The following is a 17397-nucleotide window of genomic DNA, read 5'->3' on the forward strand; positions in this document are numbered from 1 at the left end:
TCATTTTTTTTAAATCCCCAAATTTGGTATTTCACATAATCACAACAATTGTTGTTATTTTATACAGTCGATACTTACTGGGATTTACCTATATGTTGTTTACACATTTCTTCAGTTACCTTTCCTTATTATAGTTCTCTCCTCCCTTCTAGATTCATTTTCTTCTTTTTTCTTTGTGGCTTCTTTGGTGAGGATCCATTAATAGCAAAAGTTTTCAGTCTTTGTCTGAAAATATCTTTATTTTTGTCTCACATTTGTCTTTATTTTATTTTAGGACTTTTTACAATTTTATTTTATTTTTTTCCTCATTTTTTTATTTAAGGTATTTTTTTATTTAAGGTATTTTTTCCTCATTTTTTTATTTAAGGTACATACCTTATCACATTTGTCTTTAGTTTTTAGCAGTTTAGGATGTGTTGGCATGAATTTCTTTAGTTTTAGCCTCAATTTCTTGAAATCTCTACATGTCTTTTGCCATACATTAAAAGTTTATAGCCATTATTTCTTCAAAATATTTTCAGCACATTCTTTTTCCTCTCCTTTTAGAAATTTGATGACAGAAATATTGGACCTTTTGCTCTTCTCCCATGGGTCCCAAGATTCAGTTCATTTTCAATAATTTTCCTCCTTGTTATTCAGATTGAATAATTTTTATTGATCTGTCTTCAAGTTCTTTGTGTCTTTCATCTGACATCTCTGTGTTGCTAATTTGTATTTATCAGTTTTAAAATTTCCCATTTTTCTTTATCTTGTCTATTTCTTTGCTGAGGCTTTTATTTCTGTATTTATTACAAGGGTATTCAGTGTTGTTATTGGAGTATTTTGTATCATAACTCCTTTAAGAGGTATATCAGATAATTCCAATATCTGTTTCATCTTACCTGGTATATCAGTTGTCTTTTCCCATGTGAGTTAAGATTTTCCTGAATCTTCACATATAGAGTGATTTTTTTTTTTAATCCTCACCTGAGGATATTTTTTCTATTTATTATTTTTTAAAGAGAGTGGAAGGGGGACAGGGGAGAAAGAGAAAAAAAGAGAGAAAAACATGGATGTGAGAAAGACACATTGATTGGTTGCCTCCTGCTCATGCAGAGGACCGAACCTGCAATGGAGGTACATGCCCTTGACCAGGAATTCAACCTGAGACCCTTCGGTCCACAGGCAGATGCTCTAATAATTGAGAAAAACTGGACAGAGTGATTTTTATTGTATCTTTATAAACATTAAGTTATGTGACTCTGGGTCTCATTGAAATCCTATGGAGGATGCTCACGGTTTTGCTTAGAAGGCAACTGGCCTATTTAATTTCAGGTTGCAAGTTCCTACTAGCCTTCTGTGTGCATAGTGTAATTTCAATGTCAGTCTGAATATTGAGCCATTGCCCTTTTGAATGTTCACTTTCCCAAGGTCCTCTCTCACTGTGACCTCCCTGAATTTAGAGTTCCCTGGGGCTCCCTTTTTCTGGTTGTTTGGCTAGAAAGGTGAGGCTTTAGTTACCCTGCAATTCCAGGGATTTCTGTGACTGAGCCTATATTTGGGCCAAGTGCCATGAAGGCGGAGAGAGGAAATAAAGAAATGGGGGGTTTGTCCATCTTCTTGGGGTCTCAGTTCCTTCAAACAGAGAGTAAGGTTTCTTTACCTACGAATTTTGGCTCCTATAGATTCCCACTGGACTTAGTGTGGGGGCTGTGGCATGAGAGAACAGGAGGAAAAAAAGAACTGAGGAATTTCCCCATTCTCTTTGAGCAATGTGAGTTCCCTTTCTGGCTCTTTGAGGTTAACTAGAGGACTGCTCTTGGAGCATTCTGTCGACCTATGGTGCTTGCTTCCCAGTTTCTGGTTGCCTTCTGGGCAGGTTGGGGAGACCAATATATATGAAAAGCCAGACCCCTAGGCTATGGAAACCAGTGATATTCCCCTACCCCATGGAAGCTGGAGTGTCAGCAGCCTCTTCATCTTTGGCACTGGTTATTTCTCTTTCTTGAAATTGTAGTTATTTAAATTTTGGGTATATTTTATTTTTCATTTTAAGATGTCTATAATGGGAAGGTTATCAGGTTATCATCCATATTTCTGGAATGGTAAATCAAAATTTATGATCTAACTGAGAAATAGTAAATGGTCACTACACAGTGGCATCCTAGAAAATGAAAAGAACACTGATGCAGGCAAGGTCTGTGAATTTTGGGTTCTAGGTGCTGCTTTCCCATTCACCTAATCATATAAATTGACTTAGTTAAAACTGTAGTTTTCGCTCCCAGTCAATATGGCAGCATAGGTAAACACTGTACTCCCCTTCTCCCATGACCACATTACAACTAAGCTACAGAGCAACCATCATTGATTCCTGCCTGAATTTGAGCTGAACAGTGCCCTAAAGCTAAGGAGATACACAAGAAGCCACATCAAGGTTAGTAGGAGGGGAAGAGGCATGGAATGGGTTGGTTCCACACCCACATGTACTGGTTAAAGGTGGAGAGAGATATAACAGCTGTGAGGTCTCCTACTGTGGAGTGAGGAGTCCCAGCCCCACACTAGGCCCTCCAGCCCAGGTTCCAGTTCTGACAAGAGAATTCCCCATAACTTCTGACTATGAAAACCAGTATAGATGGTGGCTCAGTGAGGATGGGGGTGGAGGTAGCTTCTGGAATCCTAGGTATTTCTCTTAAAGGCCTTTGCATGGAATTACTCACTGATGGATTCGCTTGCTCTGATCTCCAGCACTGGAGCAGCACATCGAAAGATGCTAGAGGTAGAACTGACTTATCTGTCTTCAGGGAAAGGCTGGAAAGGCAGCTGTCTACCAGAGGAAGTGATGGTTGAAGCGACTGTTCCTTTGCTAAGCCCTCCTCCCCCCTACATGCGTAGACAAGCATCAGATCTGAGTCTCCCTCAACCTGGTTAACAATGTTCCATACAAAGAACCTGTTTTGGCATATGGCAACATTTCTAAAAATATCTCAAAAGTTCACAAACCCCAAGCAAGCAGCATCTGGTCCTGGCATGCCCTGTCCCGCTTACCAAGCATCTCCAAGCCTTGCACCAGCAGCATCTGGCCTCACTTTGCATCTTTGCCTCTCCCAGGTACCTCCATGTCCACACAAGTGGAAAACATCTGCAGATCACCTTGTGGCTAATACCAGGTGGCCCCAGGCAGGTCTCAAACAGAAGATACCTTGACCTGCACTTCTCAATAGGTTTCAGAACCAACACACCTAGTGCTCAGCTTCAGACTACATCAGAACAGCACCCAACTACATCCACAAATGACACACTCAAAGGGCAGATTCAGATGGTACCAGAGTCCTGCTAAAGCAAATTCTGCTCTGTAAGTCTACCATTGCACAATAGCAGTTACACTATAGTCATGACCAGTCCTCACAATCAATGAGCCTGAAGGTCAGTCTCTGCCATTGTTATGCCAACAGCAATCAAGTCTCAACTACAACAGGAAAGCACACAAACCCACACAGGGACACACAGGAGCACCCGGCTCAGGTGAACAGGGAGACTGTGTCACTGGGCCCGTTTAGGACACGTACTACGTAAGACGACTCTACCAAGAGCAAGGGATATAGCAGCTCTCCCTAATACATAGAAATAACACAAGGAGGTAACCAAAATAAGGAGACAAAGGATCATGTTCCAATGTAAGAACAGAACAAACTGCCATAAAAATTACTAAACAAAATGGAGACAAGCAATCTACCAGATGCAGAATTAAAACACAGGTTATAAGGATGATCCATGATCTTAGTGAGAACTTTAATGAAGAAGAAATGTAAATCAAAGATAGAACCTTACCCGCATGACTCAGTGGTTGAGCATCGACCTATGAAATAGGAAGTCACTGTTCAATTACTGGTCAGGGCACATGCCCCGGTTGTGGGCTCCATCTCCATTGGGGAGCGTTCAGAAGGCAGCCAATCAATGATTCTCATCATTGATAGTTCTTTCTTTCTCCCCCTCTCCCTTTCTCTCTGAAATCAATAAAAATATATTTTAGAAAAACAAGAAGATAGAAAATATAAAAAAGAACTAATATAAAAATGAACATACAATAACAAATGAGGAAATATATTAGAGCCCTGACTGGTGTTGCTCAGTTGGTTGGATGGTGACCTGTGCACCTAAAAGTTTCAGGTACAATTTCCACTTGGGGCACCTGCTGGTTTGCAGGCTTGATACCCATAGAGGGCATGCAGGAGACAGCCAACGGATGCCTCATTCTCACATTAATGCTTCTCCCTCTCCCTTCTTCTGTGTCTAAAAATAAATTTAAAAATCTTTGAAAAAATAAGGAAATGCATTAGAAGTAAATTAACGGGAGATTAAATGAAATTATTTGGCAGATAAGGGAGTAGACCACACCCAATCAATACAGCAAAGAGAAAAAAGAATCCAAAAAAAGTTGAGGATAGTTTTAAGGGGCTTCTGTGATATCAAGTGATTAAGTGTACCAACATTTTTATCATTTGGGTACCAGAAGAAAGAGAGCCAAGAACTGAAAACATATTTGAAAAAAACAAAAAGCTTCCCTGACCTAGGAGGAAACGGACATACAAGTCTAGAAAATGCAGAGGCCCAAATAAGATGAACCCAAAGAAGCCCACACCAAAACACATAATTAAAATGCAAAAGATTAAAGATAGAGATTTTTTTTTTATTGTATTGATTTGAGAGAGAGGAGGAAGAATGAGAAAAACGATTTTGTTGTTCCCCTTCTTTATGCATTTATTGGTTGCTTCTTATAGGTGCCCAGACTAGATATCCACTCCACAACCTTGGCCTATCCAATAATACTCTATCCAACTGGGCTACCCAGTCAGGGCCAAAGAGAGAATCTCCATACTGTTTTCCATTTCCATGCACCAATCTACATTTTCACCAACAGTGCATGGAATTCCTTTTTCTCCACTTCCTCACTAATAATTGTTTGATGATAGTCATTCTACTGTGTGGGGAAATATTTCATTGTAGTTTTCATTTGCATTTCCCTGATGATTAGTGATGCTGAGCATGTTTTGATATGTCTACTTTCCATCTGTATGGCCTCTTTGAAGAAGTGTTTAAATCAAATTGTTTTTATTTTCCAGGTGTTGAGTTGTATAAATTCTGTATAAATTTTGTATATTAACTCTTTATCAGAATATGTTAACCCATTGGTGAATATCTCCTACTATTCAGTAGATTGTCTTTTTTTAAATTTTATTTTATTGTTTAAAGTATTACATATAATAGTACATATGTCTCCTTTTATCCCCCATTGAACTTCCCCCAGCCTCCCCTAACCCCTGTTACATGCCCTCATTCCACCCCCTCCCCCAGTGTCTTGTGTCCATGAGTTGTGTTTATATGCATGGATACAAGTCCTTCGGTTGATCTCTTTCCCCCTCTCTCCAACACTCCTCAACCTTCCCACTATATAATTTGACAGTCTATTTGATGCTTTACTGCCTCTGTATCTATCTTTTTGTTCATCAGGTTATAATGTTCTCTATTTTCCATAAATGAGTAAGATCATGTGGTATTTTCTTTCATTGTCTGGCTTATTTCACTTAGCATAATGCTTTCCAGTTCCATTCATGCTGCTGCAAATGGTAGGAATTCCTTCTTTTTTATAGCAGCATAGTATTCCATTGTGTAGATATACCATAGTTTTCTAATCCACTCATCTGGTGATGGGCATTTAGGCTATTTCCAAAACTTAGCTATGGTTAATTGTGTTGCTGTGAACATAGGGTGCATATATCCTTTCTGATTGGTGTTTTTAGTTTCTTGGGATATATTCCTAGAAGTGGGATTACTTCTAGGTAAAATGGGAGTTCCATTTTCAGTTTTTTGAGGAAACTCCATACTGCTCTCCACAGTGGCTGCATCAGTCTGCATTCCCACCAGGGGTGCACGAGGGTTCCTTTTTCTCCACATCCTCCGCAGCACTTGTCTGTTGTTGATTTGTTGATAGCAATTCTGACAGCTGTGAATGGTACCACATTGCCGTTTTGATTTGCATTCGAATAATTAGTAACTTGAGCATTTTTTTCATATGTCTCTTGGCCTTCCTTCTGTCTTCTTTCAAAAAGTTTCTATTTAGGTCTGTTGCCCATTTTTTATTGGATCTATTATCTTCCTTTTATTAAGTTGTATGAATTCCCTATAAATGTAGGAGATTAAAACATTATCAGTGATAACATTTGCAAATATATTCTCCCATATAGTGGGCTTTCTTGTTGTTTTGTTGATGGTTTCTTCTACTGTGCAAAAGCTTTTTATTTTGATGTAGTCCAATTTGTTTATTTTCTCTTTAGTTTCCATTGCCCTAGGAGCGGTATCGGTGAAGAAATTGCTTTGACATATGTCTGAGATTTCTCTGACTGTGGATTCCTCTAGTATTTTTATGGTTTCCCATCTTATGTTTAAGTCCTTTATCCATTTTGAGTTTATTTTTCTGTATGGTGTAAGTTGGTGGTCTAGTTTCTTTTTTTTTTCTTCTTGTATTTGTCCAATTTTCCCAGCACCATTTATTAAAGAGACTGTCTTGGCTCCATTGTGTGTTCATGCCTCCTTTGTCAAATATTAATTGAGCATAGTGGTTTGGGTCGATATCCAGATTCTCTATTCTACTCCATTGGTCTATATGCCTGTTTTTGTCCTAGTACCAAGCTGAATTAAGAAGAGTGACTTTGTAATACAGCTTGAAATCTGGTATGGAGATCCTGCCTACTTTGTTATTCTTTCTCAGGACTACTGTGGCTATTCGGGGTCCTTTTTTATTCCAGGTGAATTTTTGGAGAGTTCTTTCTAGGTCTATAAAATATGCCATTGATATTTTAATGGGGATTGCATTGAATCTATAGATTGCTTTGGATAGTATGGACATTTTGATGATGTTGATTCTACCAATCCATGAACATGGTATGTTCTTCCATCTGTTTACATTTTCCTCTATCTCTTTTTTCAGTGTCCTGTAGTTTTCCGCTTATAAGTCTTTTTTTTTTTTCACACACAAAATAAGCTTAGTATTTCTTACAAGAATAACAATAGTCCAACTCCTGAGACAGTACTTAGAAGGACAAAAGGTGGAGTTGAAGGCAATGTCTAGGGATTAGTATCCCACAAACAGTCTTGAAAAACCCAAAGTACCACAAACACACTAAACTTGTGTATGATTAGAGAACAAGATATTGCTACTGCTTCTTTTTTCTTTTGAAATATATAATATTTTGTAGGCTCTGCCCTTCAATGTGAATGCAGGACATTAAAAAAGAGTTAAAAATAAATTGAAATTGATACCCAAATTCTCGGGACCATATATCTTTTTTTTTTTTTAATATATTTTATTGATTTTGTACAGAGAGGAAGGGAGAGATAGAGAGTTAGAAACATCGATGAGAGAGAGTCATCGATCAGCTGCCTCTTGCACACCCCCTACTGGGGATATACCCGCAACCAAGGTACATGCCCTTGACCGGAATCGAACCCGGGACCCTTCAGTCCCCAAGCCGACGCTCTATCCATTGAGCCAAACCGGTCTCGGCATCGGGACCATATATCTTAACTGTGAAAAGATCTATACATCTCCTTCCTACAACCAGTCCAGCTCACAAAAACAACCTAAACATGATTAATTTTGAAAGTCCTTGAAAATATTAAAACTTTTAGAAGAAAGTAAAGAAAAGAAAGGAGAAAAAGCAAGAACAAGGAGTAGGAAAAGCTTTAAAACAAAGGGGGGTAGGGGGGAATCAATGGGCCTCTCTTTTATTTGGTGACAAGCAAGTGCAAGAAAGTTCATTTGTAATTTGTTCAGTTGTCGGTCTTTTGCGCGTCTGCATTCTGGCCAGAAGGAACTTTGAGGTTTTTTGCAGCACATGAGCATCTGCGGGCTCTATTCTCTTATAGTAGTTCTTCTTGGTCTCAATAATCTCAAAAGCCAAATTTCCCGTAGAAGTCAATTGCTGATTCGTTGCTGATCTGGACATGTAGATAGATGTTGTCAAAGGTGCCATCGTTTTCACAGATGTTTAAGACATGATTTAACATTTTAGTTCCTATTCCTAGCCTTCGGTATGGTGCCAGACATCCTAGTGTAATGATGTAAAGTCTCTTCTGATTCTGTGAATGATCCACCCTACAGCATACTGCACCAACTGCAATATCATTGAAATAGGCAAGTTTTGCTAGCTCGCCAACCTCCAGCACATCCTTGTAGAACTTGTCATTATAGCTGACTGGAAAGATGACCTGATTTAATCTCTTCAGCTGCTTAATATTGTGTGGTGTCACATCTCCCAGCTCGATCCGGCTACTCTTAATACTCCTTGCTTTTTTATTCCAATTCCTCCTTCTTCCAGAAGGTCCTGCATCGCTCTCAAGTGTGAAGAAAACATTTCATCTTCCCCGCCTGCTGAGGCCGTAGTTACCGCCGATATCTCCTTAGTTAAGTTTATTCCTAAGTATCTTAATTAATTTTTTTTGGTGCAATGATAAATGGAATTGCTTTTTTAGTCTCTCGTTAAGTTCACTATTGGTTTATTGAAATGCCATAGATGTCTTGGAATTACTTTTGTATCCAAAATTAACCGAATTCATTTATTAGTCTAATAGTTTTTTGATGGAGTCTTTAAAGTTTTTTATGTACACTATCATGTCATCTGTGAATAAGGAGAGTTTTACTTCTTCTTTTCCAATTTGGGTGTCTTTTATTTCTTCTTCTCTAATCACAATGGCTAATACTTCCAGTACTATGTGGAGCAGGAGTGGTGAAAATGGGCATTCCTGTCTTGTTCCTGTTCTTAGGGGAAATGGTTTTAGTTTTTGCCCATTGAGTATGATGTTTGCTGTGGGTTTGTCATATATGGCTTTCATTATGTTGAAGTATGATCCTTCTATTCCCACCTTGCTGAGAGTTTTTATCAAAAATCGGTGTTGGATTTTATCAAATGCTTTTTCTGCATCAATTGATATGACTATGTGGTTTTTATCTCTCAATTTGTCTATGTGATGTATCACATTTATTGATTTGCAGCTATTTACCATCCTTGCATCCCTGGGATAAATCCTACTTGGTCATGCTATATGACCTTTCTGATATACTGCTGAATCTGATTTGCTATGATTTTGTTGAGGATTTTGGCATCTATATTCATGAGGGATATTGGCCTGTAATTTATTTCATTGTGTTATCTTTATCTAGTTTTGGTATAAAGGTGATTCTGGCGTCATAGAATGAGCTTGGAAGTGTTCCTTCCTCTTGGCCTTTTTGGAATGGTCTGAAGAGGCTAGGTTAAAGTTCTTCCTTGAATGTTTAGAAAAACTCCCCTGTGAAGCCATCTGGCTTGGGTTTTGGTTTGCTGGAAGCTTTTTAATGACTGCTTCAATTTCTTCCATAGTTACTGGCCTGTTTAGATGTTTAGATTATTTCTGATTGAGTTTTGGAAGGTTGTATTTTTCTAGGAATATGTTCATTTCCTCTAGGTTGTCCAGTTTGTTGGAATAGACTTGTTCATAGTATTTTTTAACAATCCTTTGTATTTCTGTGGGGTCTGTTGTTATTTCTCCTCTTTCATTTCTGATTTTGTTTATTTGGGTCCTCTCTCTCTGCTTCTGGGTGAGCCTGGCTAGGGTTTCATCAATCTTGTTTATCCTTTCAAAAAACCAGCTCTTGGTTTTGTTGATCTTTTGTATTATTATTATCTATGTTATTTATCTCCACTCTGATCTTTATTATTTCCTTCCTTCTACTTACACTGGGCTTCTCTTGTTGCTCTCTTTCTAATTCTTTGAGTTGTAGGGTTAGGTAATTTATTATCATTGTTTCTTATTTTTTGTGTGGTATTTTTGTTTGTTGTTTGTTTGTTTTAGTAGGCTTATAGAGCTATGAACTTCCCTCTCAAAACTGCTTTCACTGTGTCCCATAGATTTTGGATTGTTGTGTTTTCATTGTTGTTTGTTGCCAAGAGGTTTTTTATTTCTTCTTTGATCTCTCTGGTAACTCAGTCATTGTTTACTAGCATGCTATTTACATGTGTTTGATTTTTTTGGAATGTTTTTATTGTAGTTGATTTCCAGTTTTATGCCATTGTGATCTGAAAAGATGCTTGATATGATTTCTATCTTCTTGAATTGGAAGAAACTTTCCTGTGACCCAATATATGGTCTATCTTTGAAAATAACCCATGTGAACTTGAGAAGAATGTATAATATATTCTGTGGCTTTGGGGTGAAATGTTCTGAAGATGTCAATTAATTCCATCTGGTCTAGTGAGTCATTTAGGATTGATATCTCTCTGCTGATTTTTGTTCAGAGGATTTGTCCAATGATGATAGTGGATATTAAAGTCCCCTAGTATGAATTTATTGCTGACAATCTCTCCCTTAATATCCTCCACGAGTTTTTTTATGTATTTGGCTGCACTTATATTGGGTGCATACATATTTACCAGAGTTATTTCTTCTTGTTGGATTGCTCCCTTTAGTATTATGAAGTGGCCTTCCTTATCTCTTGTTATGTTCTTCACTTTGAGATCTAATTTGTCAGATATAAGTATTATTACCCCAGCTATTTTATTTTCATTTCCATTTGCCGGAAAAACCTTTTCCCATCCCTTCACCATCAGTCTGTATGCGCCTTTTTTTCTGAGGTGAGTTTCTTGTAGACAGCAGATATAGTGGGTCATGTTTTCTTATCCAATCTGTTACTCTATATCTTTTGATTGGGGAATTTAATCCATTTACATTTAAAGTTATTATTGATAGGTACTTGTTTGTTGCCTTTTTTATTCTTTACCCATGTTTTCCTTCTTTGCTTCCTATTTCTTTGCCTTTTTTTTTTTTTTTTTTTTTTTTTCTCAGCAGACCCTTTAGCATTTTTTGCATTGCTGGTTTGGTGGTAATAAACTCCCTTAGTCCTTTTTTGTCTGTGAAGCTCCTGATTCCACCTTCAATTTTGAACAATAGTCTTGCTGGGTATAGTATTCTTGGATTCAGTCCCTTGCTTTGCATGACTTTGTATATTTCATTCCATTCCCTTCTGGCCTGGTGTGTTTCTGCTGAGAAATCAGTTTATAGTCTAATAGGAGATCCCTTATATTCAACTTTCTGTCTCTGGCATCCTTTAAGATTCTTTGTCATTGGTGTTCGCCAATTTAATTATGATGTGTCTAGGTGTCAGTTTTTTGGAGTTCAACTTCTTTGGGACTCTACTTCTTGGACTTGCATAGATTTTTTCTTGCCAATATCAGGGAAATTTTCTGTCATTATTTCTTCAAACAGGTTTTCTATTCCTTCCTTCTCTTCCTCTCCTTCTGGTACCCCTGTTTTGCGAATGTTGTTTTGTGTTTTCCCAAAGCTCCCTTAGGCTCTCCTCTTGGTTTTTGAATCTTCTTTCCAGTTGCTGTTGCGTTTGTGTGTTTTTTCCTATCTTGTCTTCTAATTCGCTGATGCAGTCCTCAGCCTCTTCTAGTCTACTGTTTAAGCCTTCCATTGTGTTCTTTATTGCCGCTATGTCATTCTTCACTTCCTCTTGGTTCCTTTTCATATTGGTGACATTCTCATTCACCTCCTTATTGTTCTCATTGAGTTGTGTGTATTTGTCATTGAGTTGTGTGTATTTGTTATTCAGCTGTTTAAAAATCCTTATAACCATTACTCTGAATTCTTTCTATGATATACTACAAGCCTCAATTTCATTTAACTCCCTTTCTGGTGATTCCTCTTTTTCTTTCTTTGGGGAATTGTTTGTTTGTTCGTTTGTTTGTTTGTTTGTTTCTTTTTTGTTTTTTGTTTTTATTTTTGTTTTTGTTTTTTTTGTCTTCTTGTGTTTTGCTGTAACGTTTTAATTGTAGGTCTGATTGGTGTGATACCCAGGTTCTTTTTGAGATGGTGCTACTGGTGTGATCTCTCAGGTCTCCTGGGCTTGGTAATATAGTGTAGCTTTCTACTTGAGCTATTTGGATTCTCTTGATGTAGGCCTGTGAGCTGGAAAGGTACAACTGTAGTGTCTAGAAATCAGTACCTGTAGAGGGGGTGTCCCAATTTTTGCTGTCTTGCGCCCTTGATTGAAATTGTGCGTGTCCAGTGGGGACTCACAGTGGCACCCAGGAATCGTCTGTTGGGGTGATGGGTCTCAGGAGGCCTACCTTCTGGAAAGGCATTACTGTGCTGTCCAGACTTCTGTAGTTGTGGAGTAGGCAGACTCACCTTTTGCTGCTGCACCTGTGGTAGATATGCACACGCTCCCAGTGGAGGTTCACAGGGGCACTCTCAGTGCGTTGGCCAGCAAGGGATGCTGAAGTACTCTGAAAGGCCCTGGAACTGAAGCCGCATAATTGAGGTATCTGTGTGCAGGTATCCAGGATGAGAAAATTCAGAATTTCTACTGCCAGAGGGAGTGCGTCCCTGTTTGTCCAAGATCACACCCAGCAAGGACTCACAGCAGCTCCCACAAGTGCCCTGTGGATAGATGGGTGCAGGGTGCCTGCCCTTAGGAAATATGTGAGAGCTGGTGGTGCTTTTGGCACAGAGGTCTGACACACTTTGAGGGGCCCAGCTGAAGTTAAGCAGCTGGGGTGTATGTGGGCAATTATTCAGGAGGAGGAAGTTTAGAATTTCTACTGTGGGGCAGCATGCCCTTGTCTGTACAGAATCACATCTAGGAGGGGCTCCCGGTGGCTCCCAGGCACTGCCTAAGAAGTGGTGTGCCCTGGATGCTTGATCTCAGCTGGAAATGCACAAAAGTTGTGTACAGAGTTCTGCTGCTGGGGAAGGGGAAGATGCACTTACTGCTGCCGAGCAGTGCACCTTTGGAGGTGGAGTGCCCAGGATCCGCGGGTCTGCAGCTGGTATAGCAGAATTTTGGCTGGAGTGGCTGCTGGGTCACAGTCAGTGTCAAAGTCTTGTCTGGTGGTGGTGCTGATGAGTTCCTAGAAGAGGCCGCTGTCCCCTTCAAGATGGTATGGGCTCCATGCCTTAGTCTTGCAGTTCAGGGAGTGCCCACAACAATAGTAGTCTCTCCTTGTCCAAGAGAGCTTGGTCTGCCAGCCCCTGCTGTTCCTGTGAGATTTAACTGTCCCTTTCTCACTCTCACACACACACACCACATACATCCACACATTCTCCTTTCACACACTCACTCACTCACTTCCTCTCCCTCACCTCTGTCCTGCCAATCACCATCTTTTTCTTCCTCTCTTTTCAGTAGGTTATCTTGTTAAAAAAATATTTTTTATTGACTAAAGAGAGGAAGGGAGAAGGAGAGAGAGAAATAAAAATATCAATGATGAGAGAATCATTGTTAGGCGAGGCTGCCTCCTGCATGTCCATATGCCTGCACTCCACACATGTGCCCTGAATAGGAATCGAACTCTGACCTCCTGGTTCAGAGGTTGATGCTCAACCACTGAGCCATGCCAGCTGTGATGAATTTTTACTTTGTTGATGGTTTTCTTTGCTGTACAAAAACTGTTTAGATTGATGTAGTCTCATTTATTTATTTATTCTTGTTTCCTTTGCCCAAAGAGATATGTCAGAAAAAATATATATATTGCTAAGAGAAGTGTCAGAGATTTTACTATTATTTTCTTCTAGAATTTTTATGGGTTTAAGTCTTTAATCCACTTTTCATTTATTCTAATGCATGGTGTAATAAGGATCTAGTTTCATTTTTATTTTCATGTGTCTGTCCAATTTTTTCAACATCATTTATTGAATTGACTGTCTTTACGCCATTGTATGTTCTTGACTCTTTTGACCATATAAGCAAGAATTTATTTTTGGGCTCTCCATTTTGTTCCATTGATTTGTATGTTTTTTGTTTGTTTGTTTGTTTGTTAATCTTGTTTTGTTTTGTTGTGGTTTTCTTTGCCAGTACCATGATGTTTTGATTTGTAGTATAGTTTGATATCAGGTGGCATTATGCCTCCAACTTTGTTCTTCTTTCTCAAGATTGTTTTTGGCTATTTGGTGTCTTTTTGGTTCTATATAAATTTTTGAATTATTTGTTCTAGTTCTGTGAAATAAATTATTGATATTATGATAGGAATTGTATTAAATTTATAGATTGTTTTAGGTAATATGGACATTTTAACTATATTAATTTTTTCTTTCCATGAACACAGTATATGTTTCCATTTATTTGTACCTTCTTCAGTGTATTTCTTTAATGTCTTCCATAGTTTTCTGAATATGGTTTTTATCTCTTTAGATTTATTCCTATGTATTTTATTTTATTTTATTTTCATGCAGTTGTAAATGGGATTGTTCTCTAAAGTTTCCTTTCTAATAGTTTATTATTCATGCAACCGAAAAAAAAAAAAAGAAAAAACAATCAATTTCTAATTAATACTTATTTTGTATTCTGATACTTTATTGAATTAATTTATAAATTCTAGGGTTTTTTTTATTGGAATCTTTAGCATTCTCAATATAGAGTATCATGTCATCAGCAAATAATGACAGCTTTATTCCTTTCCTGTTTGGATGCTTTTATTTCTTCTTCTTATCTGATTGCTCTGGCTATGACTTCCACTACTATGTTGCGTAAGAGTGTGGAAGTGGACATCTCTGTCCTGCTTCTGATCTTTTAGTTTTTCCCTGTTGAGTTTGATGTTATTTGCATGTTTATGATATATTTTTTTTATTTCTTTTTAGAGAGAGAAGAAGGGAGAAAGAGAGGGAGAAACATCAATATGAGAGCAGCATTGATCAGCTGCCTCCTGCACAATCCCCTATTAGGGACTGAGCCCACAATCTGGGCATGTGATCCAACCAAGAAATGAGCTGGCAATCTTTCAGCGCACGGGATGACACCCATCCTACTGAAGCACACTAGCCAGAGTTGTTTTGAGTCTTCATTGTTGTTGGCCCATCCGTAGGTGGGGTTAACCTTCAGGCTGGCTGACTATGAGGATTGACCCTGACTTCAGTGTATGAACTAGCTGCAGGGTAGGGTCTACCCCCATGTAGTAGAATTCACCCCAGCAAGGTTTGGTATCTGCCAAAATGTGCCACTTGTGGAGCTAATTGGTTTGTGCTCTGATGTGGTCTGAAGCCTGCCACTAGGTTCTGAGGCCTCTTGGGAGGGACTCTGGTGCTGGTGAATATCAGATGCTGCCTATAACTGACCCTGGGCTACCTGTTAGGAGCTACAAACAATCCACCTTTTGTGACAGCCTCTGCAGGAAAAGGGTGAATATGGGAGGAGCCAAAATGCCTGCTGGCTACTTGTTGGGCCCAATCACTGAAACTGCCTCTGGCAATATGCAATTTGAAGTAGGTTCTCAGTGAGTCACCAGGTAGGGCAAGTGGTATTCACCAGGTTGATACATATACAAAGTTGGAGCCAGTGCTGCTTCTGAGGCCACTCGGCAAATGTCTCATGGTACTCCAAGATCAGCTGCCAGCTGCCAGCTATAACCTGCATGGGGCCTGCAGACATTTGTGGGATCTGAGGGCATCATTTGGGTAAGGCCAGCAGAATTTATCAGGCTAAAATAGACCAATATTTGGTCATGTGGATGGACAGCTTTGCACAGGAATGGTGGCTCCAGTCATGCATGTGAGAGGAAAAAGACCCTCACCCTAGAGCCACAGAACTCAGTCTCTGACATCCCATCCTGTTTATCTGCCTAAACATTCTAAAGATCCTTCCAAGAAAGCCTGCACTGCCAACTCAGGCTGGCTGGTGCAAGTTTGTCAGGGCAGGGATACAGGTATTTGGGAGGGCAGTACTAATGCATTCCACAGGCTGATGCCCTGTGCAGGGGAATGCTCAACCCAAGAAATATGGCATCTGTGGACTGTGGTGGGAGAGGGATTCAACACAAGGACCTTGGTGGCTGTCACTTTAGTTCTCTCCCTGAAGCCATAAAACCCAGTCTCTCCCTGTATGACTCCAGGCTGCTCTGAGCTACCTTCCCTCCACTGGAGCCCAAGCTGAGTGGCTGCAAATGACATTTTCTGCACTGATTTTTTAAGAGGACTCCTGGGTTTTTGGCAGACTCCCTTCTCTTCCTAGTAGATGGAATCTCCACTGAATTTCACAGCCAGGTCTTAGGTGGGTTTCTCTTCCTGTTCTGGTGCTCCAGGCTGGGGAGACTGTGTGGGGTTGAGCCCTTTGCTCCTGAAAGTGGACCTTTGTACGTGAAATATCTCTCCAGATTCTCAACTGCTGCACATGTGGGACCAGCTCTTTTTGTGCCTTAGTCCTTCCTACCAGTGTCCATGTGGCTTCTTCTGTAAATCCTTGGTCATAAGACTTCTGCTCAGCTGGACTTCAGCTGGTTATTTAGGTGGATTGTTCTAAAATTTAGTTGTAGTTCTGCTTTGATCCTGTACAAATGAAGAGGTGGGTGTAACTTCCACCTACTCCACCACTGTATTGGATCCTGTTTTGTTTGTTTGTTTGTTTGTTTAATAAACCTTTATTGTTCATATTATTACAAAAGTGCCTCATTTTTTTCCCCCTCCACCAGGTTCCTACCCCACCCTCTGCCCTTTCCCCATCCCACATTGTCCTCATCCATACGTGCACAGTTTATGTTCAGTCTCTTCCCACACCCCCCACTTCCCTTTTCCCCCGAGAATCATCAGTTCACTACCCTTCCATACCTCTGATTCTATTATATTCAACAGTTAATATTGTTCATCAGGTTTTTGTTTTTTTTAATTTCCTTGGTTTTTAGATTCACTTGTTGATAGTTACGTATTTGTTGTTCATAATTTTTATCTTTATATACTTTCTCTTCTGAAAGAACCCCCTTCAGCAATTCATATAATTCTGGTTTGGTGGTGGTGAACTCCTTTAGCTTTTTTTTATTAGTGAAGCTCTTTATCTGGCCTTCTATTCTGAGTGATAGCTTTGCTGGGTAGAGTATTTTTGGCTGTAGGTTCTTGCTATTCATCACCTTGAATATTTCTTGCCATTCCCGTCTGGCCTGAATGGTTTCTGTTGAGAAATCAGCTAACAATCGTATGGGTGCTCCTTTAGCGGTAACTACCTGTTTCTCTCTTGCTGCTTTTAATATTCTCTCTTTGTCTTTTGCTCTTGGAATTTGAAATTATGATGTGTCTTGGTGTGGTCCTCTTTGGAGTCCTTTTGTTTGAGGTTCTGTGTGCTTCCTGGACTTGTAGGTCTAATTCTTTTACCAAGTGAGGGAAGTTCTCTGTCACTATTTCTTTCAGTATGTTTTTGTTATCTTGCTCTCTCTCTTCTTCTTGGACCCCCATAATTCTGATGTTGGTTTGCTTGAATTTGTCCCAGAGGTTTCTTACATTATCTTCAACTTTCTGGATCCTCTTGTCTTCTTGCTTCTGAGGAGGAGTATCTTCTGGCTCTTTATGTTCCAAATCTTTGGCTTGATTCTTGCGATCTTCCATTTTGTTTTTAGGACTCTGTAT

General features: G+C 39.3%; 1 protein-coding gene across 1 annotated transcript in view; it reads left to right on the plus strand.

Annotated features, from left to right (window-relative positions):
• Nucleotides 1-17397, plus strand: part of LOC118730284 (maestro heat-like repeat-containing protein family member 7) — a 39877-nt gene that overhangs the window by 12706 nt on the left and 9774 nt on the right. The window lies entirely within an intron of this gene.

This window comes from Pipistrellus kuhlii, unplaced genomic scaffold (genome assembly GCF_014108245.1).
Source record: "Pipistrellus kuhlii isolate mPipKuh1 unplaced genomic scaffold, mPipKuh1.p scaffold_m20_p_3, whole genome shotgun sequence".
Lineage (NCBI taxonomy): Eukaryota > Metazoa > Chordata > Mammalia > Chiroptera > Vespertilionidae > Pipistrellus > Pipistrellus kuhlii.